The sequence below is a fragment of the Lagopus leucura genome, unplaced genomic scaffold (assembly GCF_019238085.1).
Source record: "Lagopus leucura isolate 7727_CA_CO unplaced genomic scaffold, USGS_WTPT01 Super-Scaffold_650, whole genome shotgun sequence".
NCBI lineage: Eukaryota > Metazoa > Chordata > Aves > Galliformes > Phasianidae > Lagopus > Lagopus leucura.
The window spans coordinates 1,944,535-1,971,422 of NW_024962253.1; the positions used below are offsets into that span (position 1 = coordinate 1,944,535).

The following is a 26,888-nucleotide window of genomic DNA, read 5'->3' on the forward strand; positions in this document are numbered from 1 at the left end:
TCACCAGTGTCCCTTCTAGTGTTTCCTCATTCAGCCAGACCTAGAGCTCAGGTGTGATCATCCATCCATCACCTGCTGAACATACAACGTGCATTTGCACGCTCCTGTCTTGAAGAACTAAGGATTGAAAAGTAAGATCTCAATCATTTTTGGGGGGCTAAAACTGCAATAAAGCACTGGAAGGGCCAATGAGCAGCGACATGGACCTCTCTGATTTAGGTTTGTCGGAAGACGTCTTACTGACCAACATGGTGTCTATTAGTTATTGCTAATGATCCAGAACAGAGGCAAAGCAAGGTCTGGTCAAAAAAGGTTAATCCCCAGTTACACAGAGCCCTGCCCACATTTCTTCACTGTTCCCAGTTAATGGGGAAGGAACGCTCGTTTAAATCTGATGGATGAGAGCCCTTCCTGAAATTGGGCATTTGGTGATATCAGCCTCTTCGTGGAAGGAAAAATTCCCCAGTCTCTGATTAAACCGGATCTGGACTGTAAGTCTTTTAGGCAAGCGTGTTGCTTCACGTGGATTCCCTACATCTAGGAAAATAAAACACCTTAAATGTACAGTATTTCACCCAAACACAACTCCCTCCCAGCACTGCAAAAGCTTGGTAGTCAAGCAGAGAAAATATTTACTTAGTAAAGCTTTAAGATCAGACTTTTGGGCTGCAAGCCGGAAGGGCATAAATAAGCCAGATATAGGACAACTCCCACTTAAACTACAAAGCTTAATCTGCAGAGCCAGGTAGCTCTCTGGTTCTTTGCCCTGTTTTAGGTTGGGCAGCTGTGTGCAACCTCAGTATCAGAGCAGAGGTTTGGCCTTCGCCTTCTGAATGCTGTGCTCATGCTGGACACAGGGGGTGGCAGCTGGTCTCATACGTAGGGCTAGCCTGCTCTTCTCAGGGCGACATGTGCTTTGGTCTAATCCCAGCATCCTGCTGCTATTCATATCCTGAACTTGCTGCTAATCAACCAGCAGAGGCATATACAGAGTTTCACCTCTCCTTGTCTTTGGTATTTGGGCAGTGTAGGTGTTCTGGATGTCCCTTGAGGTCGTGAATGGTGGGGCCAGGGGCAAATACCTCTTTCTTTGTCATCAGTTTCCTGGCTGCCTGCCCTTGAACCAAAGCAGGCTGCTCCCCAGAGCCTATTGCAGTGTGCTTACATGAAATGTGATGCAAAGTGTTTGCTGGATACCTGTTGTGTGAGATGCATGTGCTCCAGCATGCTCTGGGGTTGCTGTAGGAGCAGCAGTAACAGAGCAGACCAAGTGGCAGGAGTTAAATTGAGGAAAAATTAGGCTGATGCTTTTCTGCTTACGTGCAATTGTAACACTGGCTGGGGGCTCTGACTAGCTTGGCTTAAAAAAGATATTGCTCATGTCTAACACTTGATGACAGATGGTTCACCAACACAGCTAGGCCCATTGTCTCACTTAATTGCTCTTTGTTCTAGCTGAAAGAAGGTAATCTTTTCATGTAGGAGTAGGTAGGAGGATCTGTGTACAGTGTGCCTGCTGACAGCCACTCCAGTTCTGGAGCCTGCTCTGTAGTTCACTGAAGTGGAATCATCTCCCTTACCCTCTGGAGAAAGGATCTGCAAAGGAGTCGTTACAGTCAGGATGCCTAATCCATGGATGCTTTTCTGTCTGGCAGGCTTTGCAACATAAACTGGGCAGCTGAAAATCTCTGTGCAGTGTGTGGAGAAAGTAAAGCATGTGATCTGGCATGCCTCTAAAGGCAAGGAGAAGCTTAGGGCCTCTGCAGAGCTGAGGAGAGCACCATTTTTGGGATATGAAGCTGTGGCTCCCTGCTGGGACAGTTATTTCACCCACTGACCATGTGAAGAGGTGCATGGTTGGGGACCTTGCTTTGAGGAACTGAAAGCAGTGACTGTAACCCAGCAATGTGTGCTTCCCAGGAGCACACCTCAAGCAGCAGGGTAAAGAGTACCAAGCAGTCTGTCCTAGTGATGTGTCCAGTGCTCCATAATGGCACATTTACCTGTATGTATGCAGATATGCATGTGTCCTTCTCCAGTCTGTGCTCAGCTGGATATAATCCATAACAGGTTCAAAACTTACCCGATCAAGACCCAGAATTCAGGGTGGCTTCTGAATGCCATGGAGAGAAGACGCTCGGCAGCAAAGTGTTTCTTGCCACCAAAATCAGTTGTGTTTTTATCAGTGATAGTGCTATATGGATTCTTCAGAACAAGTGTAGGATGTTCAAGGTTGAGTGAGCACTAAGAAAAGCTTGTACAGTACCAGTGGTGACTTTAAGTGTGCAAAGAGATACCAGAGTGACCTCATTCACCCAGCAAATAGAGCACAAGGGTTCTGATTTTGTACCTTCCAAAGATTTATTTTGGATTTGTCTGTTGTACTGAGAGTGCTTACTGTAGTTAGAGGGAAGCCATGGAACTAAAATCAGAATTAATATCTGTTTTCTTCAGTAAGTAGAGCACCAGTGACATTCCAAAAGGCATTTGGAGACCATGACCTCATGTTCCATTGGCTCTGAAGTGACAGGATGAGCCAGGTATTCTCAAATGGAATGTACCAAGGGACCTTCATAGGCAACAACATCAGCAGCTTCCTTTTCTAAGAGATGCTGTACACAAGCTTGTACATCTCACCCAGGCACCCAGTGATATGTGTTTCCCCTTGCAAAAGCCCTGTGAAGTGTGATTGGCTTCCTGGGGCCATAAACAGGAATGTTTGGCATGATTCATGGTAGTCAGTGTCCTGGCGCATTTGCAACAATGGGAAATGTGCTGCTAGAAACTGAAATATTCAAAGCAGAAAAGTCCTCATCTTGCTTCACAAGGACATTACCAACAGTGTCATGATGTCAGGTAGACAAATGGACAGCAGGAAGAGCTCCATATTATAAGTGGCTTAATGGATAGCTGCTGCGAGTTGGGATGGGGTGGCAGTGGGGGGAGGAAAAGTTTTCTCTTGTGTGTGGCTATGTTGGAAAATGCAGATTTGGAAAACTGCCTCGAAAAAGGGATTTTCTGTTGTCTTAGAGACACAGAAGCATGATTTGTGGTTGAGGCATTTCCATGGGACTCCAGAAATAGTGACTGCAAACCATGGCTCGTACCAAAGGTTGCCCTCAGCTGTTCATGGGGGTGGGCTCCATGGTGAAGGGTGCATGCTTTACCTTTAACCAAACCTTTAGTTTCATGTAATGTGATTTAACAGCTATAAATAAGAAAGAGGACCCAGCGTCAAACACCCAGTGGTTTTGAGCTTCTGCAATAGTGTTCCTGGTCTGCTGCATTCTGGTTCATATGTGCAGGCAGCTGCAGTCTTTCAGGCTGGCTTTGCCTTTCTCTTCATTTTCAGGGCTTCACACTGGGGCTTGTCTCAACAGCTCAGCCTCATGCTGAAACCAACCTATGCTGCAAAGCTTTATTGATTATATAGCACCTTGATGGCAGTTTGAAAGAAGCAAAGGTTCTCCGTATAGCAAACAGTTAAAGCTTAAAACAGGGTGGGTATGTGTGAACAGCCCAGAGAAGGGTGTTTAATAAACCACAAGGCCAAGTCTGCATTTCTGCTTCAGCCCATCCTATTTCAGTCTGTGTTTTCAATATAACCTGAGAGTAGAGCTCAGCAAGTAAACACCACATGGTTCAGGCAGCAGTACTGTCACAGCAAGGCTTCTGTACCCCTGTACACCAGTGTTAAATGAACCTCCAAAGGGTGGACAGTCTTGCAGTATTTCTGTTTTCTGGGGGGAATGGGACTGGAGATTTTCCCACTTAAATACTTGCGGATACGCTGGACAAAAAAGTGAGGAGAATGCAAGGTCCCTACTGTTCCATTGGTTGTCACTATTGGTCTTCATAGCCAGGTTCCCCAGTTCTGCAACCCTTATGGTGTCTCTAAGGAGCTAGGTATTTTTAGGAGTCAAGTACTGAGCTGGGCCACCCAGGTAGCTTTAATAGTGTTTTCTGGTCTCCCCTTGCGATCGCTTTCCAGCACTGGATATTTTACCTACTGTATATTGCAGGTACCTGAGAAAAGGTTCTGAAATCTCATTTCACAGTATGCAACTATCAGCCCCCAGCTATATTGTATTAGCCAAGGATGTCCCTGTCTGGATGTCCTGGGAACATATTCCACCTTACTTAGGCCACGTGGCCATGCCCTTGCAGGTACACCTTTCAGGTGCACTGTGACATGCAGGATGCCCAAACCCACTGTACTGATGTAGTATCAGAAAGAAGGGATCTACAGAGTTTGGGGACCACGAGGAAGAGCTAGGAGGACAGCCTGAGAAATAGAGAGGGAATTGGGCAACAGCTTTCAGCACCACTCTTAATATGCCTCTTCCCTATCTGTTTTTTCCTCTCTTTGAAGGGCTTTGGGTGATCTAACACTCAAAACTGGCTGATATCAGAGGATGAACCTCTGTTTGTCTCCCATGTCCGTACAGCTTGGGGTAGGATGCTGAATTGGCTTTGGGGCAGAAACTGGAGACCTAATCCTCATTTTCTAGCTCAGTGGTGTTTGAGGCTGATTCCCTCACATTAATCCTCTTCTGAGCATCTTCTGTGCTGTAAGCAGAGATGAGACTGATGAATGTGCTCCTCTGCATTTACCCTTTCTTTCAGATGAATAAAAAAATAATAATACTGACCATATTCCCTCCCAGTATTCATCACCTGATTTACATTTCATTTATTTCTACAGCCCTGAACAGACATTAGTAACTCATAATAGTAATAATAGGAGTTTCTACTAATAGAACTCCTTCCATCTGTGGAGTTCATATTATGGACAAGCACCATTAGTCCTATTTAGAGATGAATTTAGCTGGTGCAACTTGTCCAGAAGCAGACATAGCTGCAAGTATTGGGACTGAAACACAAAGATCCTGATTTCAGCCCTGTCCTCGGCTCAGCTGACCTGGTACAGCCATTTGAGGGTGAGGGAACAGCCATCATTCAAAGAATGAGATGTGAGGGAAGCTCAGGAAGAAACTGAACCTCATCTCTGGAGACTGCTGAATTTCACAGGGTTGTCCCAAAGCAGCAAAAGGAACAATGTCCCAAGCTCTGGCCTCTATACTTATCAGCATGAAAAAACCGTGAGCGTGAAATCAAACAACAGGCTTCAAACAGGAGCTACAATGACTCTAATTTGTATGTACCATTATTTGATCTACTAACCTACTAGGTTTAAGGTAAACCACAGTGGAATATCAAGCAGACATTAAATGAAACAGTGTCATTAATTCAATCCAATGAGATATGTTTTATATAACAAAGGGATTTGTTCTGATACTCAAACAATGTATATTAATGAAAGAGTTGAAATAGATTCATTTCGTTCTCAAAGCAAACACATTAAGGAAAGCCATCAAGAAGCAAAGAACATGGTATTTTTTTTTAAACTGTGCTTTATTTAGGGCTAAGCTGGAAAGCGTCATTCAATAATTACAGAAGATTACAAGGAGTTTTAGGGAATTGAGAGTGAAAGAGCAGTTGTATGGAACTGCAGCTGCGTTACACATCTGTACTTCCTAGCTGTGGGCTCAGTCTGGCTGTCCTTGCTCAGGCAAAATACCCAACATGTCCCAGTGGGAGTTCTGCTGGAGTAAGGACGGGAAGATCAGGCCCATTAGGGAATTAAAAATTAAAATAATAAAAAAGAAAAAAAGAGAAAAAAAATGAAAAAAAATGAAAAAAAAAAAAAGGAAAAAAGGAGATTGAAATCAAGATAAAAAATGCTAAGAAAAACAAACAAGAACATTAAAACAGAGTTAAATCAAAGAATCAAACAATTATCACACTGCTCAGTCAATGCAAACAAGTGTGAGAATGATGTAAATCAAGTTTTAAGACTGTGAAAATAAATTATAATAAATATGATATACTTTAAAATATATGTGTTCTTAAATAATTCATTGTTTTTTTCTGAGTCAGATTTTTTAAAGCAATGTCTTATTTTTTAACTGCTCTAAAGTCATTTACCAAAGATAAATATCGTGCTTTCATTAAATAGTTTTCCTTGTTTTTCTCTATCATTACAATTAAAAGTCCTACAAAATATGCAAATTTATTTACAGAAAAACAGAGCCAGCATCTATTTTTTTTTTTTTTAAACATCCCCGTTTCTCAAAATTCCTTGTAAACAGTTTCAGAAGTTCTTCAAAGAGATTGTTTGCTTAATGTTTGTCTTATACTTAGGTTTTATACTTAGGTTTTTTTTTTTTTTTTTTTTTTTTTTTAAATTTTTTTTTTTTTTTTTTTTTTTTTTTTTAAGTTTAAGGTTTCTAGGCTAATCACTTGCCCTGAAGGTTTCTAGAGCAAATATGGAAGCTACTGAAGCATAGGATGATGGGAATTTCGCGGACAGCAGATCATGAAGACATGAAGCGTTTAGCTGTGTTTCGTTGTTCAAGTTAGAACTAACGTCTGATAAAAAGACAGCTGTTTTGTTTCCCATTTGCATTGTCTACAGAGTCGAGTTTTATTCTGTTTATTTTGTTAATAGCTGGAATGCTTGCAGTTAAAAAAGCTGCCATAATAGCCATTTATCTCCTTTGTCTCCTTAATAAATAACAGCATCCAACAGCAATTGGCAGAGTAGGAATTTATGCTCAATCTAAACTCTACAAAAATTACAGTTCTACAACATCTTTGTTTTAGCATTAACGCTAACTTCTATGTAGTATTATTTTTTTTTTGCTTTTTTGTTTTTTTTTATTTTTTTATGTTGTCTAATTTTTTTTCTATTATATAGGTATTTTAAACTTTCTTTTTTAAATTCTGTACAACTATTAGGATTTTAAATGGGGAGAGTTAGAAGCATTTACAAACCTTTTCTTTTTTTGTTTTCCATTTTAATATCAACCATCTTTCCTTTCTCTTCTCTTCTATGCTTTTTAGTGTATTTATTTAAGTTTTTTCTTTTTTGCTTCTCATAGATATCCATCTAACCTGCCTTTAACAGCGCAATCCTTACGTATTATACAGAAAACCATATGAAAGCTTCATAGACTCTAATTAACGTATAACCAAAGAACCTCCCAAAGTATCAAAGAACTATTATCTTGCCGTTTTAAAAGCATTTAAGCATTTTTTTTTTAAATTTTTATATATTTCTTATAATCGCTCTCAAAAACTGTTTTAGGAACAGCTCAGAGAAAAGGAAAGAACTTCCATATTTTACATACAGCTACAAGTCTGCGGTAAAAAGTTTTGTCCTTTGGTCCCTATATAGCTAAGGAATGACAGATAAAGATGCTCAGTGACTGTTACCATGGGTCGCACATGGTAACCGCATCCTTGGTGGCAAACAGGCACTCCTTTGTCAGTATCCAGGTTTGCATCTCCTGTTTGAAGAAAAGCCGCTGTGGTGATATCAGTGTTTCTTCAGAAATCCTGGTTGATCTTGTTCCTGTTCTGATTTTACTTATGTGTTTGTTTGTTTGTTTTCAAGCGCATGTCCTTCGAAGTCAGCAGATGTGATACTTTTCTTGAAGAAATGTTACAGTCTAAACAATCAAAGAGAGAATAAGTCTGAAGTCTTCAGCTTGATTGATATTTGCTGATATGTCAAAGGTGTAATCCAACAGTTCCCGTTTTTTTTTTAATATAGATATACTTTTTTGTGTTTTTGTTTTGTTTTGTTTTTTGTTTTGTTTTTCTAATTGTGGCCCATTCAGCTGCTGCCCTAAAAAATGAAGAAGATCATTGCAAATTAAATCAAAAAGGGAAGGGGGAAGTAGGAAGGGAGGGGGATATTTGGGAGGGGAAAGAGACCTAAAAATGAAAACGAAATTAAAAACAAATCTGTTCTTTTGGGCCCAATCCTGCTCCTGTTGAAAGTAATGGGTGTTTTCTTCTCCCTTCAATTGGGACAGGATGGGGTTTCTGCTTTATTGGTTTGCTTTTTGAGTCAATGGCTCTGATTCTGCTCCCACTCTCGTCAACAGAAAGATTCTCCTTGACTTCAGTGAGAACCGTATCAAACCCAAAGCGAGCAAGGTAGTCACGATCATGATAGAGAAAAATAAAATTGTTCCTATTAGTAATAATAATCATAAATCAAAATAATAGTGAGGGATGTCTATTTAAATCTGTATCACTATGTATGTACAGATAACTAAGTTTTAATTATTTTTAAGTGCCACTTTACCATGCCAGATCACAATCTTGCTTGGTGGGCTTTGGTAGTGTGAAAGGCATTGAGAAAGAATTCTTCTACATTTTAATGGGATGCTGTCTATGACAGTGTGTGAGCGTTCTGTGGAGACATAGCTGCCAATAACATCTACATCTTTTGTGAATGTCAGAAAGTGGGACTTTGAACAGGTAATTTATAGGAGGTTAAGTGAAAAAAAAGACTGTTGGAATAAACTTTTTTTTCTTTTTTCTTTTTTTTTTTTTTGAAAAAAAAAAATGTAAAGCTAACATTTCTTAAATAAAAAAAAAGTTATTTAAAAAAAATGTAATCATGATCCGACTAGGCTTGACATTTAAGTAGGATGCTTAATCATTAAGGATTAGCTCTTATCTCTTTCTAGCAAGCAGGTTCTTCTTATACACTTGGTGATTTATTACATCAAGAAACTTAGAAACTGCAAAAGGTCCACTCTGGTGGAAAAGTGTCATGCGGAATATCAATCCATGCTGGCAGGTTTTCACACTGTTGGTTCAACAAACAGCAAACCGTACACAGCAGTCTAAACAATTACAACACCAAAAATAATAATAGAATAAAAAAATAAAAAACACTCGTCAAGGACCCTTTTTCAGTTGTAAACAAAAAGATGCATTTTGCGTTTTGATCTGGATGTTTTTGGTTATTTTTTTTCCCCATTCAAAACAATCCCTCCCTCCCTCTAAACAATTAATTTTGTCTGGAGTTGCTGTAATACAGAACCTTAGAATTAGGAATTCTTGAAAAGACATACAATGAGGCTTTTCTTGGGGTTAGTATATATATATATATATTTTTGATTGCTATAGTTTTCAAACTACTGTTACTATCATTTTGCTTTTTATTTTATTTTTACCATTTGTTTTTAAAATTTTGGAGAGTGATTTGAAATATCCTAAGGGGTAAAAAAGGCATCAATTGAAAAAGGCCCCAAATTCTCCAGAAAAAAAATAAAATCACAAGATTTTCAGTGCAAAAATATTAACCACACATTTTTTCTCTCTCTTACTTTTTCCAAATTATCTGTAAAGTTATAACAATCCCATTTTTTTCTAAAGAATTAGGAATCCATCTTTTTTTTTTTTCCTTCTATGTGACATCTAGAGAAGCATAAAACGCTGACGAGAAATCAAACGACAAATAAAGAAACCACTGCAAGCACCAAAAACGAAACGAAAATGAGCACAGCAAAAAATTGTGGCAGCACAAAGTCAAAAAAGGCACATGTGATCATGACTGGCCAATCATCAACTGATACAACATCCAAGAAAAATGCTTCAATCACGGCACCTGCACGAAACTTGACGGCATGTCATGCAACCAATTCTTAGCTTGTTACATGACGCCATCATGTCACACTTTCAACTTCGAGTTGATTTGAACTTACGGCCTGGGGGACTGTATTCTCCACTTTCATGTCATTACGTGAACTTTTTTCCTAGCTCAGCGCGAGACTGTGGTGGATTTGACTGGCTCTTGGTTGGTTTTGTTGGAATTTGATTGAATGACAAAAGAAGAAAAGATTTTTTTTATATATATATTTATATATAGTGTGGAAAAAGGGAAAGGTAAGGAAAGAAGATATATATAAAAATAATAAAAAAAAACTTACAAACACAGCATCAGTCAAAAAGCTCTAATGGAAATACTTGCCGTTAAACTATATAAAGCAAAACAAGAAGGAAAGCAAAGCAAAGAAACCAAACAGAATTAAAGAAAGAAGGAAGAAAAAGAAAGAAAGGAAAAATAAAAGGATGGAGGAGGCCTAGCCGGAGACACACACGTAAAACACACACTTAAATGTAGACACACAGTCAACAGTGAACAGTAACAGAACGCTGTGCAGCGGCTGTTGAGGAGAGCATGCACTGAATGAATGAGCGCAGACACAGATCGGTTTGCAAAGTCTGGAAAAGAAATACATTCGCTGCCAACCAGAATGCTTTTGTTAGCACCAGCCTCTCCCGCACCACCCCCAGCCTCCGGGGCGTCGTGGGACAGCTAGCCAAAGTCCACTGGGAGCTGTGCCATTTCCTTGGACAGACTCCGGAGCTGGCACTGCTCTAATGCAATTACATCCCAGAAAGTTTAAAGTCATGGGGGAGTAATAGACCAAGAGCTGCTTTGGCTACTGAGAATTAAAAGAAAAAAGAAAAGGAAGAAAAAGGAAAAAAAGAAAAAGAAAAGCAACTACTGGCAGTTGTTGCATGTCTATGTCTATTTAGTGGTTATTAGGGCAGCAGGCTCTGGATACAGCAATGCTGGTATGGCGTGAGAAGCAAACTTGTAGAAGGACTCAGAAGACATGATGGTCCCTAAATCAGCATCATTAAAAGAAGGAATTTTACTGCTTTGGTGTTTGGCTTTGGCCTGATTAAAGAAAACAAAAATGGAAAAAATTGAAGAGAGAAGAGGAAAGACGAGAGGAGAGGAGAGGAGAGGAGAGGAGAGGAGAGGAGAGGAGAGGAGAGGAGAGGAGAGGAGAGGAGAGGAGAGGAGAGGAGAGGAGAGGAGAGGAGAGGAGAGGAGAGGAGAGGAGAGGAGAGGAGAGGAGAGGAAAAATAAAGGAAAAAAATAAAAAAAGAAAGAAAAACGGAAACTGCCTAGGATTGGTTGCTGCAATCTACAGAAACACTGTTTCTTTCTTACTAAGGAAAATGTCCGTGTATTGGCCCAGGTAATTTTGCTTCAGTAAACACCAAAAATCACTGAATATAATGATACACTTGTCTTAGTTGGCAGATCTGCACCCTGTTCTCAGGTACTGCATTTCTACCCCGCTGGCAATGCTAATATCTTTCCTCCTGCCTATTTCTAAAAAGTCACTGTATACAACCAACACGTCACCTTGTGTTTGGGTGTTAGAAGAATATTGTTGGCAGCTCTCATCCTGAAGTCATGCATGCTGGCTAGAGAAAATTCTTTGGTTTTTTATTATTATTATTTGACTTTTTTTTTTTTTTTTTTTTTTTTTTTCTGAGCTGAAATATGCTTTCTGGCTAGTGCCGTTATGCTCAGCTGATGAGACAGTGAACTAAGCCCCTGAACTGAGCATTGGCTTCAGCTCCATGCCTTGTCCACAGTTGGCTACTGCTTGGTTGGAAGTGTCTCCTTCTCAATGGCCTGGTCCCAGAACTATGCAGCTGGATGAGCTGTAAGTGTCAGCCTAAGCTTCCTGGGGTTTGGGTGAAGAGAATAGACTGCTTCCACCAAAGGCAGATGCAAGATTTGATTCTACAGTCACTTTTCAAGCAAAAAGGAAGAAAACTGTCTTTTTGAAGATGCCCCAGGGCAGAAATGTTGTCACTTATGTCTCTGGACACTCAAGAAAAAGCAGTGTGAACAGTACAGATCTAGGCTGTGCTTAAGGAAGCAAAACAGCATCCCTCTTACCCATGGGGGCATTTTTGGCTACAGACAGCAGTCACAAAGGAGGTCACACCATGGTCACTGCATCTATGTGCCTATGACCATAGACGCCACCTCACCTATGCCAGCTCAAGACAACCTTCAGGGTGAGGAGGGGCTCTTGGACATATCCTTGACTGGGAAAAACCTTTTCCCTTATGGCTGGAGCAAGAAGGACCTCAGTGGTCTGCCATTGGCTTTGGAGCGGCTACTACCATCCCTCTGCCCATCCTCCACACACACCTTCAGACAGTGGGGATGTGACGTGCACACACACATACACACACATATGTACAGATAAAGGATTAGAACTTGCTGAGGCTAAAACAACAAAACAAAACAGAAAACATGCTTTCAAATGAAAGTCAAAGATGGTCATCCTGTCTGCCTAAATCTGTCTAACATATGGGTCTGTAGCACCTCCTTGTAGGTAGAGAGTAAGAGATCTTTGGACATCTCTAAAGAGATATCCTGCCCACACAGGTGAAGAACCTGAGCTTGGGCAAGGTTTCTAGTAAGCAGTAATGCTTTTACATCAATTGACAAATGAAATAGACTATCAAGTGCCCAGTCCTCTTTTTTGGGTCCTAAACTCAGGCAGACTTTCCCTCTGGAGGACTTCAGAGGTACATGCCTTTCTTGGTTGATTAGGCAGACGAGTCAGATACCTATCTGATGAGGACTGCTTGATCAGAGGCCTGGAATTGAGAAGCAAGTTAGGCATCTGTGTTAAACAGGCTGGACACCAGCCAGAATCATCTGTTTAAGGAATGCAATTCACTTTTCTGGGGAAAGGTATACCCAGAAAAGCAGCCTTGGGTACTGCTGATGTAAATTTGTGAATAGAAGTGTTAACGTTATCAAGACAAGTATATACACCCTAGTTCAGAAGTGGTGCCAGGGAAACAAAGAGGAAGCATACTTCCTGACCACCAGGTCTGCACAGAAGGACAGATTAGGAAAAATATCTTTGCTTCAAGTGACAATGACCAAGAATGTGCTGTGCTGAGCAAACCGTAGCCAAATGCACCTGGTAAATGCCAGTATTCCTCCAAACAGCTTCTCACTTAAAGCCTCTAAGTGGAGCTGGAGACCGTCTTCTTTGAACACTGAATGGAGATAATGGCTTAAAGCCCTAATTAGGCTTCAAGTCACAATATCTCCATCTGAGAAAAGGACTCCAGGTGGATTTAGTGAGGAGAAACAGGACTTGCAGCCCACAAGTTCACACATCCTAAAGGATCCCTTCTGATCAGAATGTGAACCACGGCCAAAAGGGGTGTATGTCTGTCTTGATTATAATGAAGATTTGAATGCCTAGCTTTGATGGAAATGGTCACACTTTAAGTCTTTAACATAAAGGGAAGCCTTCCTGAAGATCAGCAACGTCCCTCACGTCCAAATCTGATTTTTCAGCTATAAATACATGTTTCTGCTCCACATTAGGCTGTGGCATTGCTGAGACCTGACAACGATATACCTGAGGCTTTGCCGAGACTGCTAGATCATTTCTTGAAGTGTCTTTTGCAGATGCAAATTGCCTCAGTGTCAACCAGAGTTGGATTACTACTTCTGCTACTGAATATTTTGGCGGGAACTAGTGAAGGACAGGCCTTTCCCAAAGACCCTAGGAATGTGCAGATGATCTTTAAAGTACGTGGGCTCATGTGTTCTTTTTCATTCAACACATAGTCTAGGGAATGTTAGGCTTGTGGGGGGACCCTTGACATACCTCTCTGCCTGCTGTCAGGGTATGAATGTATCTGCTCAGCTTGCAAATAGAACCAATGGCACATGCAACATCACTTTTGTGTTTTCAGAAGACCACAGAATTGGCCCAGCACTGCCTCTTCTGTAGTGCACTCCAGGGTTATGCTCTCCTCCCTCCACAAGTATAATGTCTTCCATTCCACAGTTTTCCTACAGTGTCCCTCCCCCTACTCCTATTTAGCCAATTCTCCATGGATCATCTTCTCCATCGCTTTTTCTGTGCAATCTCACAGGCTAAGAATCTCTCCCTGAAAGGACTCAAAAGCCCTCAGTTCTTCCAGCACCAAAGTGACAAGCTCTTAAACTAAGTCTCTTTTGATGACTGAATATTGCTCACTCCACATGAAGGTTTCTTTACCTTTATGCAATATCCATTAGCCTCTGTTCACACACTCATCCAAAATGGGAGTCCAGACCCTGTCCTTCTGCCTGTTGGAGCCTGTGCCTAAGAACACCTCTAGCTAGGCAGTGGAGATATTTTTCCTACAGCTGACAGATCTTTACAGCTATTGCCTCTGAGGCTGATCAATATTATTTAATTCCCAACCTGTGTTTTTCTCACTTGCCTTTCTTCTTGTTTCTATAGCAATTTTTCGCTCTGTTTTATACCTCTGCACCAACTTTCTCCGAGCACTGGATGGAAGTGCCTTCCCCTCTGCCTCAGTCTTTCTCCTCACCACCCTCTTCCTCACATGCCCCTGCACGAAACCTGTCCAGTGCAGGTGGAAGAAGGACACAGGGCTCTCCAAAATGAGCTCCATCCCTGCAACAACCACTGCACATAAGGCTGTCATAGGGAGTCCAAGATCAGGAACTCAAACATCTTAGAGCAGGGAGGGCACTACAGTCAAGGAGATTTTGCATCCATGCTGGGATTAAATGAAGGCTGATCATTTATGCTAAAGATCAGTGCATTTACCTGGGCTCTTGAGGTGCTATTTTTAGGAAGAAAAAAAAAAGAAAAAGAAGAAAAAGAGTGCTTTTGTCTGATGCTTCAGTCCTAACATCTGAAGGTTAAAAAATGAGACAGATAGCATACGTAAATCTATACATACATGAATATGCACACATATATATCATACATATGTATATGTACAGAGGTACTATATATACATATATATCAACAGAGACAGTTACACGTATACAGATATAGAAGCTAATGTGATCTAACAGGGAGATGGGAGTCCAGCATTTCAAATGCTAAGGTTTTCTGTTGTTTTTTATTTAAGATGCTCGATGTTCCTTCCTCATTTTTCCCATTTATAAATTAAAGGTGACGATAAAAATTAGCTTTTAAATTGTAATGTCCTTCTTTCAAATAACTGTATGACTTACTTGCTGTGCAGTGTTGTTACTAGGATTGTTCTCATTTAACCATGTTACATTCAGAGCTGGTTGAAAAATGACCATTATTTTCCAGGGGAAAATTGTCATTATTTTGGCTTTTCTTCCTGTAAATATTTTAGTTTATAAACAAAGCAAAACTGGGATGGGGGAGGTGGCTAGAGGATGAGATTAATTTTTTTTTTTTAATCAATCTGAAAACCAGTCCATTTTTAACAGAAATTTAGTGTTTTGAAGGCCAGCATTTTTAATCAAGACAGTTTTGTGGCTTTTTTTTTTTTTTTTTTTTTTTTTTTTTTTTTTCTGTGTGTTTGCTGTTGGCATTTCTTTTTTAATCTTCTAGAATGAAAATTTGCTGTGGAAACATCCAGTTTGGTCAAAATGTCACTTTTTGGTCACCCCTTCCTCCCCCAGCCAGTTTGATGAAAAAATGTCAAGCAGCAATAGTTGTGTCACCTCTGATTTATCTATTTTTCTAGAGCCATTAGTCTCAAGCAGCAGATGAAAAAGCACCACACTGGAGCAGCGGCTCCTGGAGAAGCCAGCCTGGTCGGTCAGAAAATGTCACTCGTTCCGTGGTGGTGTTTCCATTCTCTCCCTGTCCCCAGGTGGCAGCATGAGTGGGCACTGCATGATAGTGACCACAGGGGGACACCCCTAAGGAAATTTGGAAGAATGGAAAGCAAAGGTAGGTAGAGTGGGATGAAGGGTGCTCTGATCTGCCCTGCACTGAGGTTGTGATAGGGAGCTGTGGGGAAGGACTGAATGGAGCTCTGTCTGCCCTCCTCAGCAAGGTCCAGGATTTATCTGCTCAAGCAAACACAGCCATACATCCTGTTCCTCTCTCAGCTGTGCTTTACCAGCTTTGCAGACAAAGGTCAGTGCAATAAACTCAGCCTGTTTCGGGAAGCAGGGCAGTAGTGATGGTAAAGGTCAAATGTATGTTATGTGGTTACTGTTCCAGCAAAGCCTGTAGCCTCTTCCACTTCTGTTGGCCAGCTCAGCAGCTCCGGTGCCCTGAGGAGCACATGTCTTGCCTTGTACAAGGCAATCACTCCTGCTTTTGCTGCTGGAGAACATTAGGTGGGAGAGGAAATTAAGCTGTGTGGAAGCTACCTTTCTGCACATAATGAAAGGTTCTTTATTACAAGGGGGCCTCAAGGAGTTTGCTATCTCCTGAGCATTGTACCAATAGTTTAATTAAAAAAATGTACATGGTTGAGAACCAAGTCTAATTGGGAAGCTGTGAGCGAGCCTCTGTGCCCTGTCTTTGCTTACTTCTGCTTTGTTGTTTGTTTTTTTTCCCCTTTGTAGACTGACAAGAGCTTATCAAAATGCTGATGAACTGAATGCTTCACTCTTCCATTTTTGCTGCTGAGTGTTAGACAGAGACAAAATGCCCACCTTTCCTTCCTTTATTCCTGCCAGACGATGGCACCTCCAGGAATCATCTGAAGGCAACCCGGGGAGGTTGTGGCCGGGAGATGAGGAGACCCCATCTCTCTGAGCTGAAGTCAGGAGTCCTCAACTTGAGATCTGCCAGCCCTGCCACATTTGGGGTGGTGGGGTCATTCTGTGCCCTATGGCCACACAAAACTGCCTTGAGGGCTGCAAATGCCGCTCTCAGAGGCAGCTGCAGCTTTGCATAGCACTTGGACCCTGCAGATGTCCCATGCTTCCTTGTGACATACAACGGGACTTTACCCATATCCTGCCAAGCCAGTTTAGCACCACTCCTAGCCTACGTATTCTTCTGAATTAGAATGCAGCCAAGAACATATACTCCCAGCTTGCAACACTCAATTACTCCTTCTGATATTTTATTTTTTTTGCCTGCAGCTTCAAATTACCTTCAAGGTGCACAGTGCAATTAGCTAAAAATATTTCCTGCTTCGTTTTAATTGCACTAAAACTCTAATGCACCTCCAGCGAGGAGCAGTAAGGTGGAAATTGGTGCCCCAAATATTTCAAATTGATTAAAGCCCAGGATGACTCAATAAGCTTACATAGTTCTATTAATTATTAAATGTTATTAATTTTTTTGTTAATAAAAAACCCTTCCTGAAGCCACATTCCATAAGATGCTTCTGAAACAGGCTACTTTCACTGAGGAAATGATAATTCGTTCTGAATTTGAGAAAGATAGGAAAAGAATTCCTCCATGTAGCTGGAGTGGTTTCTATCTGAAGAATTCACAGCTCTTGGCAGATTTTATTATCTCTGAATTTGATTCTGAAAACACTTATGTACGTGACTGATGTATGTGACTTATGTATGTGACTCATTTCACTGCTACAGCTGAAGTATTTATATGGTTCTTATTTAGAGCTGGATCACATTTTTTTCAAAGCCTTTCTTGGTTGAAAATGCAGGTGATCTGTCAAACTACGATTGCTTAAAAATAAACTAAAATTTTGTCAGAGAATTAAAAATAAAGAAAAATTTCTTTGAAGGCACTGAGAAGCAGTGTAGCTGGCTCATAAGATTACTTCAATGTACTGTGAACAATTATTGAAAATAAACTTCCACTTGCATTCATGAAGAGTTTGATTAGTCTCAGACCTTTGGTTTTCTGGTTCATTGTCACCTCAGACAGCCCATGCCTGCAGCAGCGTTGGCTGGAAGTGCTATCATCCTCCATCTCAGAGAGCTGAACTCAGGGCTGGACTCCTTTAGCTCTGCCATTGAGCTTTGTATGGGATTGCTCCATTCAACTCATTTTATTCAAAACAAACCTGTGCGTCTCACATGGCTGAAACAGCAGGTCACTGCTGGTCTAGCTGACTTTAAACCCATCAGGAGTCCATTGCATGAGCCATTCAGCTGCCAGGAGTGAGGTGTTGTGGGAGGCACTGAGCAGCCAGAGCTGGAAAGCCCTCCAGCTTATCTTGCTACAGCTGGAGGCTGAACCATAAACTGCTGTGAGGTGCCAATGCTCCAGACTTGCACCTAAGCCTGGTAATTTCATTCCCACATGTTAATATTATTAGACTTATTGTTTTGGGATGTAGAAAAATATTACAGTCATCTGAGGTCCTGAAATTTTGTCAAAGGGCTTCAAAAGACCTACAGAAGGATTAATACATATTTTAATTTCTAGGAGTATAATCTATCTATCTTATCTATCTATCTATCTATCTATCTATCCATTTATTTTGCATTTTTAGTGCCAGTGTAAAAAATTCTGAAAGGTGACCACAAATGGACTTTGGAAGTATTTTTACTTGCCAATACCAGTGTAATATCTGAGTGTGCTGCAAACAGTTCTCAGCTATCAAATACACTTTCCAACTTGTGTAGCAGTTGGGGTCTGTGTGCTATAAGGATGTGCTTAGGAGGAATAAAGCTGAGACCCAATAGTTCATTTCACACGAGCTACCCAAGATATGTCAGATGAGCAAGATTTCTGCACTACAATGAATTCAATGGATTTATCACTGATCTCATACAAGTGATAATGTTAGTCTAACCTTTGTGCCTCCCAGTGCCTAAAGGCTAATGATTTCCTTAAACGAGGAACGGTGGTGGGATTGAGAGAGATGATGTGCATCTCATCCATTTCCATGGTTGTGAACAAGATTTGGTAATAACAGTAGAGTCCATTGCAAAAGTCAGAAAAAAGCTCCCATCTCTGCAACCCTCTCCTCCTGTACTCTCCAGGGCAGGAACAATCTCTGACCAGCTCAGGAACCACTTATGTCAGCAACTAATTCTTACACAATTTTGAGGAAAAATGAAGGTGCTCAGCCTCTTGCCACAGGGCACATTGAGAAGATGAGTATCTGAAAGAAACCCAGCTCCTTGTTGGTGTGCAAGTCCATTCACTTGCTTGCTCTGAAGCAAGACTCCAAGAAGGCAGGTATTGGCTCCTCCTTCCCCATGGGAATACAGGAGACAGATTAAAGAGAAGGGGAAAAAAATCATTTCACAGCTAGTCTGCCCCGAACAAGGAAAGGTTCCTGACACCAACAAACTAATCAACGCTGAAAGCTTATGAGGTCAAGGTTTCCCTTCTCCTCCATTATTCTTTTGACTTTTTCTGACTGGCTGGGACTTGAGCGCTGCCCTGGCAAGTCTATAAATATAAAAACCTTTCTTGCTTTCCTCTGGAGCACACTGAAGACCATTTGAATACCTGTGGGGAGAAGTTAAAACTAATGCAACTGAATGCAACTCACAAAAAACAGCTTGTCCAGCCAATCTTCAAGTGCTGACCATAAATTGCTGTGAGTCAGACCCAAGAAGCTTTCCATGCTCAACATGAAATGGGAAAGGCAGCTCTCCCTCCTAAGAGCAGGCAATCTGGATTTAGTGTTTCATGTGGAGGATTATGGCCAGGAATGTTAATGCCAAGGAACATGCCAAGTTTTCTGTGCGGTCTGAGCTGTGCCTTAAGGAGGGTGCCCAGGACTACCAGGATTGAGCTCTGCACATGTGGGCTGTTGTTCCCTAGGTTCTGTACATCCTTCCCTGTGCTCCCTCATATACTCCTCAGGCTGCCTGGATGGTCTGCCTGTTCATAGCTGGTGGAAGTTTCCCTGACCCAGCAATCAAGAAAATTTCAACATTTGTAAAGTCATTTTCACTGGCACCTCTACAATGTGAAACACTCCTTGGAGCAAAAGGAGCATCTCTCTCCATTATTGCATGGAGAGGGATGACAGTCTAGAAATATCCACCTGCACAGGCTGGTTATGAGGATCCCTTTCTTAGGCTCTTTACATGCTCTGCACTGCAGCACAGGGATCTTTACTCAGCAGCCTTTTAGAGGCCAAGGAAAGGCTGCCTCCCTCCATCTTTCCTGTTCTTGGGTCCTCTGTTTGGCTCTGCACTACTTCAGTGAGTACACTTGCTCTGTGAGAGGCTCTGTTTGGTAGAAAACAGGAAAATAAAAACGTCCTATTCCTACCAAGGTCTGACAAACAGGAATCATAGCTGCAGCATAAGCTTCTCTGATGGATTCGGCTTCAGCAAAATGAAATTAAGATTTCAGCAAACAAGCCCCAATTCTGTGGTACCAGTAGAACAAATGACATCTGATAATTGCTAACTCCTTTTGCTTATTCTTTGCTCTGTTCACCCCATCAGTCTCTCCAGATTATATTTTCAACTGAGTTTAATGAACGCCATTTATTAAACTAACACCAGGGTTCTGCTCTGGCCTCAGACAGATGTGCCGGCTAATATGAATCATTTTGTTCAATTGGATTATTCTGATAAAGAGTGGATCCCCACCACTCTGCAGTACACAAACAAATGGGGAAGAGCTCGCCTCCAGTTGTGACCAGCCGCTCCTGTTCATTAGGAGGCAGCTCCAGGCTCTGCAGGCAGCTTGGCAGGATGGTGTCCCTACCGATTCCATCAGCTGATGCTTCTGCTTCGCTCCACATCCCCATCTCACCCAGACAGACCAGGTCTCAGCACAGCCCTGAGCCTGGCTTGTCATGATGAGAGCATCACCATCACCTTTTCTTTCACCAGCTGCATGGGCAAGAGGGTTCACCTTCTCCTTTGTCAAAATGAATAGTCCTTATTTGAATATACACTAAAATCCCCAAACTGTATATTCTTTTCTGCCTGGTGTGCCATGCCTGACCTCTTTTACATTGACATCTGAGAAAATGTAGACTACTTATTTGCTATTGATCCCTCTTTACTCTGATCTTCTCCAATTTTTTGGGCAAAGAGACAGGGATGATATGCTTTTAAAGGCTTAAAGTACTTTATGAGTCAGAGAAAAGGGATAAAATCCGTTTGAAATCTCTCTCTCTGAGGTATCCTCAGTCTATGGTTTGGGATTTTAGCGTTGAAAATGTTGGGTCAATCTCTGTAATACGCTGTGTTCAGGCACCAAACATCCATCTATCTGTCTATCTTGATACAAATCCTACCTTCTGTGAACCATAAAACTCCTCACTGAGTGACATTACCACTTCTCACATCGACAGGACATACTGCGCACACATATCTCAGGGAAAAATTACAGTGGCAATGTGAAAGATCAAAAGAGAAAAGCAGAAGATTTCTCTGCTACCTGACTGTAAGTAGTTAAATCCCACAACAGGTCTTTAATTGGCAGAAATCATTATTGTTCCACTAAATCCTGTGTTTTTTTTCTCCAGGTGTAGGGAAAGCTCAACACTTCCAAAACTAACTTTGATCCTCAATAAACTCATTCAAGTGTGTTTCTGAAGGAAGAAATTTTCATTTCAATCCTGAGTAACACTCAGGAGTTACTTTCAGGAGTCACTGTTGAGAGCCAGAAACCTGACTGTGAGAAAGTGAGGATGCACTGACGGAGAAAAGACCCCAAAGCCAGCCACGGTGCTCATCCATGTGCCATTACTAACAGTCTGGGAGCATGCTTCTCTACAAAGCCATCTGCTGAGATTTGTGTTCCTGTGCTCAGGTTTCAGTTTAAGAACACATTTCCTTTAGTATAATATTCCCTTATGTTTGATCAGGATCTGTGGACCTCCCTCCGCATTGTATTGGATTGATCTTCATGGGAAACAGGAAAAAGACCTATATGAATTCCTGATGGGATTTTGTTTAACACTGTCCGTAGCAAATAACATAGCAAATAAAGCTGAGTGGAAAACAGAAAACCCTTAGCTTCAATCCTCTGCTCTTCTGAATTCACCAAATCACCTAAGGATCGATCCCGTTTCCTAGAGTGGTTGTTGGACTGCCTGTCTGACCAGCTTCCCATTGCAGCACCTTGTCTACCATGGTGGAGCGATGTGTCATGTAAGGAGAATGGACAGGGGAAAATAAAGAGAAGGGAAAGCATTCACTTGTTATATGTCAGAAGAGATGGGGTGTCATGTCTGTTGATGAGTGGGAATATTTCTTCAAGAGGGGAGGAAAAAGTTAATAATATTCAGCATAGACAAATCTGCAGCTGACTGCACAGCCCGTGGGTTTCATGATGGTCATGCTGTGCTCAGAAACTGGTCCAATAGCTTTCCAGTCCATAGAAAACAAGGCAAGGAAAATCTTTTTTCTTTTTGAACAGTCCGCTTTTTGGGGAAGACATTGTATTACAGCACTCAATTATGACAATCAGTGTCCACAGGTCTCCCAGATCAATCAAAGATGTTTGCTGGCTTCAAGAACTGGGCTTCACATAGACACAAGTCACAAATGCAGTCACGTCCTTGCTATGAGGATTTTGAGAAAGCTTGAAAACAGTTTATTTCCTGGACTTGAAGTGCAAATTGCTTCTCAGTTCAAGGAAGAAAGACTGTTCCAGCTCTGTTTCATTGCTGGGACAAAGCATGAGGCAGCTGGGAAACACAGTCATGCTGAATAAGCCATCACTTGTCTCAGCAAGGAATGGGTGCTTCAAACAGACCAACTGCTGGATCTGTCCTACACAGGAAAAACAGTGCATCTGAAGAGGTGGGGAGGACAATATCTCTAAAACAACAGGAGAAATAGTAATAGGAGAAATAGGCTTTCTAAAAAGATTTGCTTGAAACCATAACTTTCATGGGATGACAAGAGAATTTCTCTTGTTTATAAGTCCTTGTAGTGAAAAGGTGTTTTTCGAATAAGCCAGAGGGATGTGTTTGGAAGTAGGCATGTCCATTCCCTTAGTCTCTGCTCTAAAAAGACTAGAGTGGACAGAATAGGGATGTTGCATCTCCCTCTAGAATTGGAAATGATTCAAATATCTCTGCAATAGCTCTTCAAGGAGATGGTTAAGTAAGTAATGGTGGGCCTGAATCCTTGGCTGCAATACATCAGTGTCACACCATGGAGTTCACAGCAGCAGCTGATGGATGCTGTCTGAGAACTTCACCTGATCACAGTGCATAGTACCTTTCTGGAAGGAGCATTGAGTTTTCATTCAGTGCACTTCTTGGTTGGGAAATGACTGCTGTTCTTGTTTTCCCCTCCAGCTCAGCGTTCTACCCAGTCTTTCAGAAAGGTTGGATGAAGCTCAGCTTAGTGGAAAAATGACCAATTTGAAATAAAAGCTGTCTTTTCTCTAACTGCAGTCACTAGCAGGTCAAAAGACACCTGAGAAACAGTGTTTGCACTGCAAACCTTCAATTCTCTGCTACAGCTGAATCAAACACTTCAGAGACCAGAGTTTTGATATTTACTTGTATCTGGCCAAAGTTACTGCACCTATGAATTATTCAAATATGCAATTATTGCATTTGATATATCACTGGATATAACTGTGGGAATGAGAAACAGTGTTCTAGTGCAGCTGATTGTATATGCCTTCCAAACCATAAGGACATCAATTTAAAGTGCTCACATTGATGGAGCACTCTGCAACCCCTTATTAAGATTCTTGCCAGCTCCTGTAGCAGTATTCCCCTGCAGAGTAAATTTCATGGAGTTTTTTAGCCTCCCTTTCCTTTATACCTACAGTGTAAGTGCCAAACACTACCCCATACAGCTTCAATTCATGGTTCTGCAGTGACTCTGAAAGGTCAGTAGCAAAAAGTTCAGTTCATTTTCAGCCTATTGATCAATGCTGCACAAGTAACCTGAGTCCTGTGAACCATGTGTTGCAGCTGACTTGTAACTTTGACTTCATTGGGAGCTTCCCCCATTAACCTCCTGCTTTTCCTTAGGGCCCAAGGACCGTGCCCTGAGTGATCTATACCATCCATACTATCTTTACCTGAACGAAAAAAGTATTTTCACAATGCTGATGTTTTCTTTCAGTTAAGCACATGAAAAGCAGATCCATTATTCTTCAAGCACGTGAAGAATGGGAACATCTAAGAAGAGTATCTCTTGCCTGAAGTCCTATACTGTATGGTCACTCATGTTGGGCTCTGAATGACTTACCTTTTTTCTCTCCCCTGGTACAGGTATTTACAAACTGGCAGCATATTTCTTTCCCATCTGCTCACTAATGGCTACTGCTCTCCCCGGTGCCCCACTGTCAAAAAGATTTTTCTGGTTTGTCCCTTATTTTAAGGTCTTGTAGGACCTTGTACTGATTTTTCCAAAGCCTCTCTCATTCTGGATCTTTCCCCTCTCTCATTCTCTTTATACCTATTTTATTTGAAGGAGATTGCTTCTTGTCAGTGTTTGCTGTTGCTGGAACAAACATTTTGGCTATGCATGTCGTTTGTGTTTTTCCATCTCTTTGGCTCTTGCTTCAAATCACTGCTGTTTAAAGCATCTATCTTTTCCTTTGCATACATTTTTCAATTTTTCTTCAATTTGCAATGCCTCCTGCATTGGCCCAGCAAATCTCTGTGCTGGCTGAAAAGTTCCTTCAAAGACCACTGATTGTGGGTTACTGCAGCTGCCCATTAACTGAAGGAATTAGCACAGGAAGGCTCTAAATCTGACCTGCTCAGCTGATGAGCAGTGGCCTGGTCTTCATGAGATCCCATACTAATTTTTTACACTTAAGGGGCTAAATACAACACCCTCTCCCACTGCCAAGCAACCCCAGGGCTTTAAGGTTTTGCTGTTGAAAGCCTTTGTACACGGCACAACCACAGCAAGCCCCTGGTCTTTTCACAGCAGGGAAAATGCTGGCTGCATCATCGGAAAAAGTTCTCAAAAGCCTCAGAAAGTTTACGTTAGAGCATCAGGATCAATTGTATCACAGTGGGATGAGAACTGGGATGCTGCTTTCATATGTATTATTTAATTTTGAAATAATTGCATTATCTAACATTTAAAAAAAATGGTGACATGGGTTTTAATGAAGAATTCATGCTCTGTACTGAAGAAAAGTACTACGGTGTTGCATTGTGCTGCTCTATCACTCCCATGACAAATAGTGTGGATCTGTTAGTGACCTACATGGACTCATTTAGATGCAAACACAGCAATACTCCTGAAAAGCTGCCCTGCTTCGAGGAAGAACAAGTTCCAAATATTGCTGAATGGAATTCAGTCTCAGAGCAGTAATTACTGATTGTAATTTTGGAGTAAATGCAGTAATTAATTATTGTCGTTTTCCATCAGTGCATTATATTGTGTGCCAATCTTAGAAAAACTACAATAATTAGCAAATGCGGTTTTTCATGCTCTTGTACTGAAACTGTGGTTTATAGAACAGACATCAGAATTTTACCATCATAAATTTATTAGTAATTTAAATGGGCGGACAGGTTAAAAATGATTGGCCTGAATAGAAAAGGTTTCCTTGTCAGTTTTGCAAACAACTTAAGCAGTTTTGTTTCCAACTCCCCCAGTCACATCGAGTTCCATTCTCTCATGTATGAGCACAACAGTGTGAAGTTAGGGTTACAAACACACTATGAGGGACGTTTAATTTAATCACAGTTGTCAGTGGAAATTAAAAGGAAAAGTAACCCAAAGAAAAAAACTGGCCGAGCTGATGTTTTTCCAGTACCTAAACAGACTTTCACAACTGAAGCTGTGGTCTCATTCCCACTTTTTTCACTTGTATAAAGCTTGTGCTGGAGTACTGTTTTGATGGAATGATGCTAGTGCAAATTTCTATAATGTAAGCAAGTCCCAAGTGATCTAAGTGATGGCTAAAGGATACAAATGACAATAATCTGTGCAGGAGGAAGAGGGATTGGTTAGCATCATTGCAGGATGCATAACTGCAAGAAATGGGATTAGGTCCTGAAAAAGGACGTGTAGTCTGAATCTCAAGCTGAATAGCTGAGCAGCAAACAGTGAGATCAACGCAACTGCACAACAGCCTCTCCCTGGAGGTGACAGAAAACTGTCTGAGAGGGATAAGCAATCCCAAATTCACTAGCACACTTCCATCTGACTTTGCAGTGATGAGCAATGATAACAGGAGAAAGTCATAAATGCTCCATTTACATCCGTTTTTGGTTTTGTTTTTCATTTTTCTTTTGTCTTTTTTTCTTGTCGTGAGTGATTGGAATTTTGCTTGTTTGTTTGATTGTTTTGTCTGATAATATCTGCTTATTCTGAAATTTGTTTTTGTTTGTTTTCTTCTTGTCAAAGAACAGAAAGTTCAAAATACAAAGCTTTCTGCCTTTCTTTGGTAACATATACATTCCAATGGAAAAAAACATAAATTCCTATGGGAAAAAAATCATCACCTATTCCAGCCAGCTGTGAAAACAAGCACCTCACTCATTCTACAGTAAATCACATATCAGCACATGATCAGGAAGCTGTAGGGAAGACCTGGACATACTTTCTTTTGTATTCAAACTTTGCTCCGTGTTATTTTCTCTTAAAGAAGGAGGTTACTTGGACAATGCATTCTCTTAATGCTTTGCCACTACTCCTCTTAGGAGAGGAGCTTATAAAAAATCATACTGCTATTTTTTTCCTATCTTCAGTATCACTTCCACCCCACTCACTCTGTGTCACTCACATGTATTTTGTCCCACTCACTTTCATGCCAGTCAGTACTTCAATTTAGACACATCTCTCCATCTTTAGCTTTGAATAAAACTTCAATAGTAGTGTATCTGAGGTGGAAAATAACAGTTTTCCAATGACTGGTCACTGAAATGAGTGGGTAGTGAGGTGCCTGAACGGGCTGCCTAGAGACGCTGGAGATACCCTGTGCCTGGAGGTGTTAAAGGCTAGGTTGAATGGGGTCCTGGGCAGCCTGATCTGGTATTTGATATAGTGGTTGGCAGCCCTGCTTGTGGCAGGGGCTTGGAACCTGTTAATCCTTAAGGTTCCTTCCAACCCAAGCAGTTGATAAGATTCTATGAAATGGAGGCACAGGAGGAATATGGACAGAATTTTCACTGCTCTTCTGTGCATGAGCAATTTAGTTATACTGCAGTGTACTTAAAAGCTCCTAGGAATGGCCACCCAAGTGAGCCGTGGATTTCAGTACTTTCTTTCTTCATTATTTCATGCATTTACTATCTGAAAGACATATGAAGTGCCTTCGAATCTTTGCTTTCTGGTCCTAAGGGGGGATTTGTAATAGAATATATTGATTTTGGCAGAGTTGCCTCAAATGATCCTCCTCTTTATTTTTCTTTCTATTCTCCCAACCCTATTATTTTTTTATTTTTCTTTCTTTTTCTTCTTTTTTTTTTTCTTTTTATTTTTCTTTCTTTTTATCTTTTTCTTTTTCTTTTTCCTCTTCCTTTTTCTTTCTTTCTTTCTTCCTTCCTTCCTTCCTTTCTTCCTTTCTTCCTTCCTTTCTTTCTTTCTTTCTTTCTTTCTTTCTTTCTTCCTTTCTTCCTTTCTTCCTTTCTTCCTTTCTTCCTTTCTT

General features: G+C 41.1%; 1 protein-coding gene across 1 annotated transcript in view; it reads right to left on the reverse strand.

Moving 5' to 3' along the window:
* Window positions 1–7,133: 7,133 nt before the first annotated feature.
* Window positions 7,134–26,888, reverse strand: part of CELF4 (CUGBP Elav-like family member 4) — a 715,704-nt gene continuing 695,949 nt past the window's right edge. The window contains exon 13 of the mRNA XM_042862314.1: window positions 7,134–7,514. The gene's annotated coding sequence lies outside the window, so the exon portion shown is untranslated. The remainder of the gene's footprint in view (window positions 7,515–26,888) is intronic.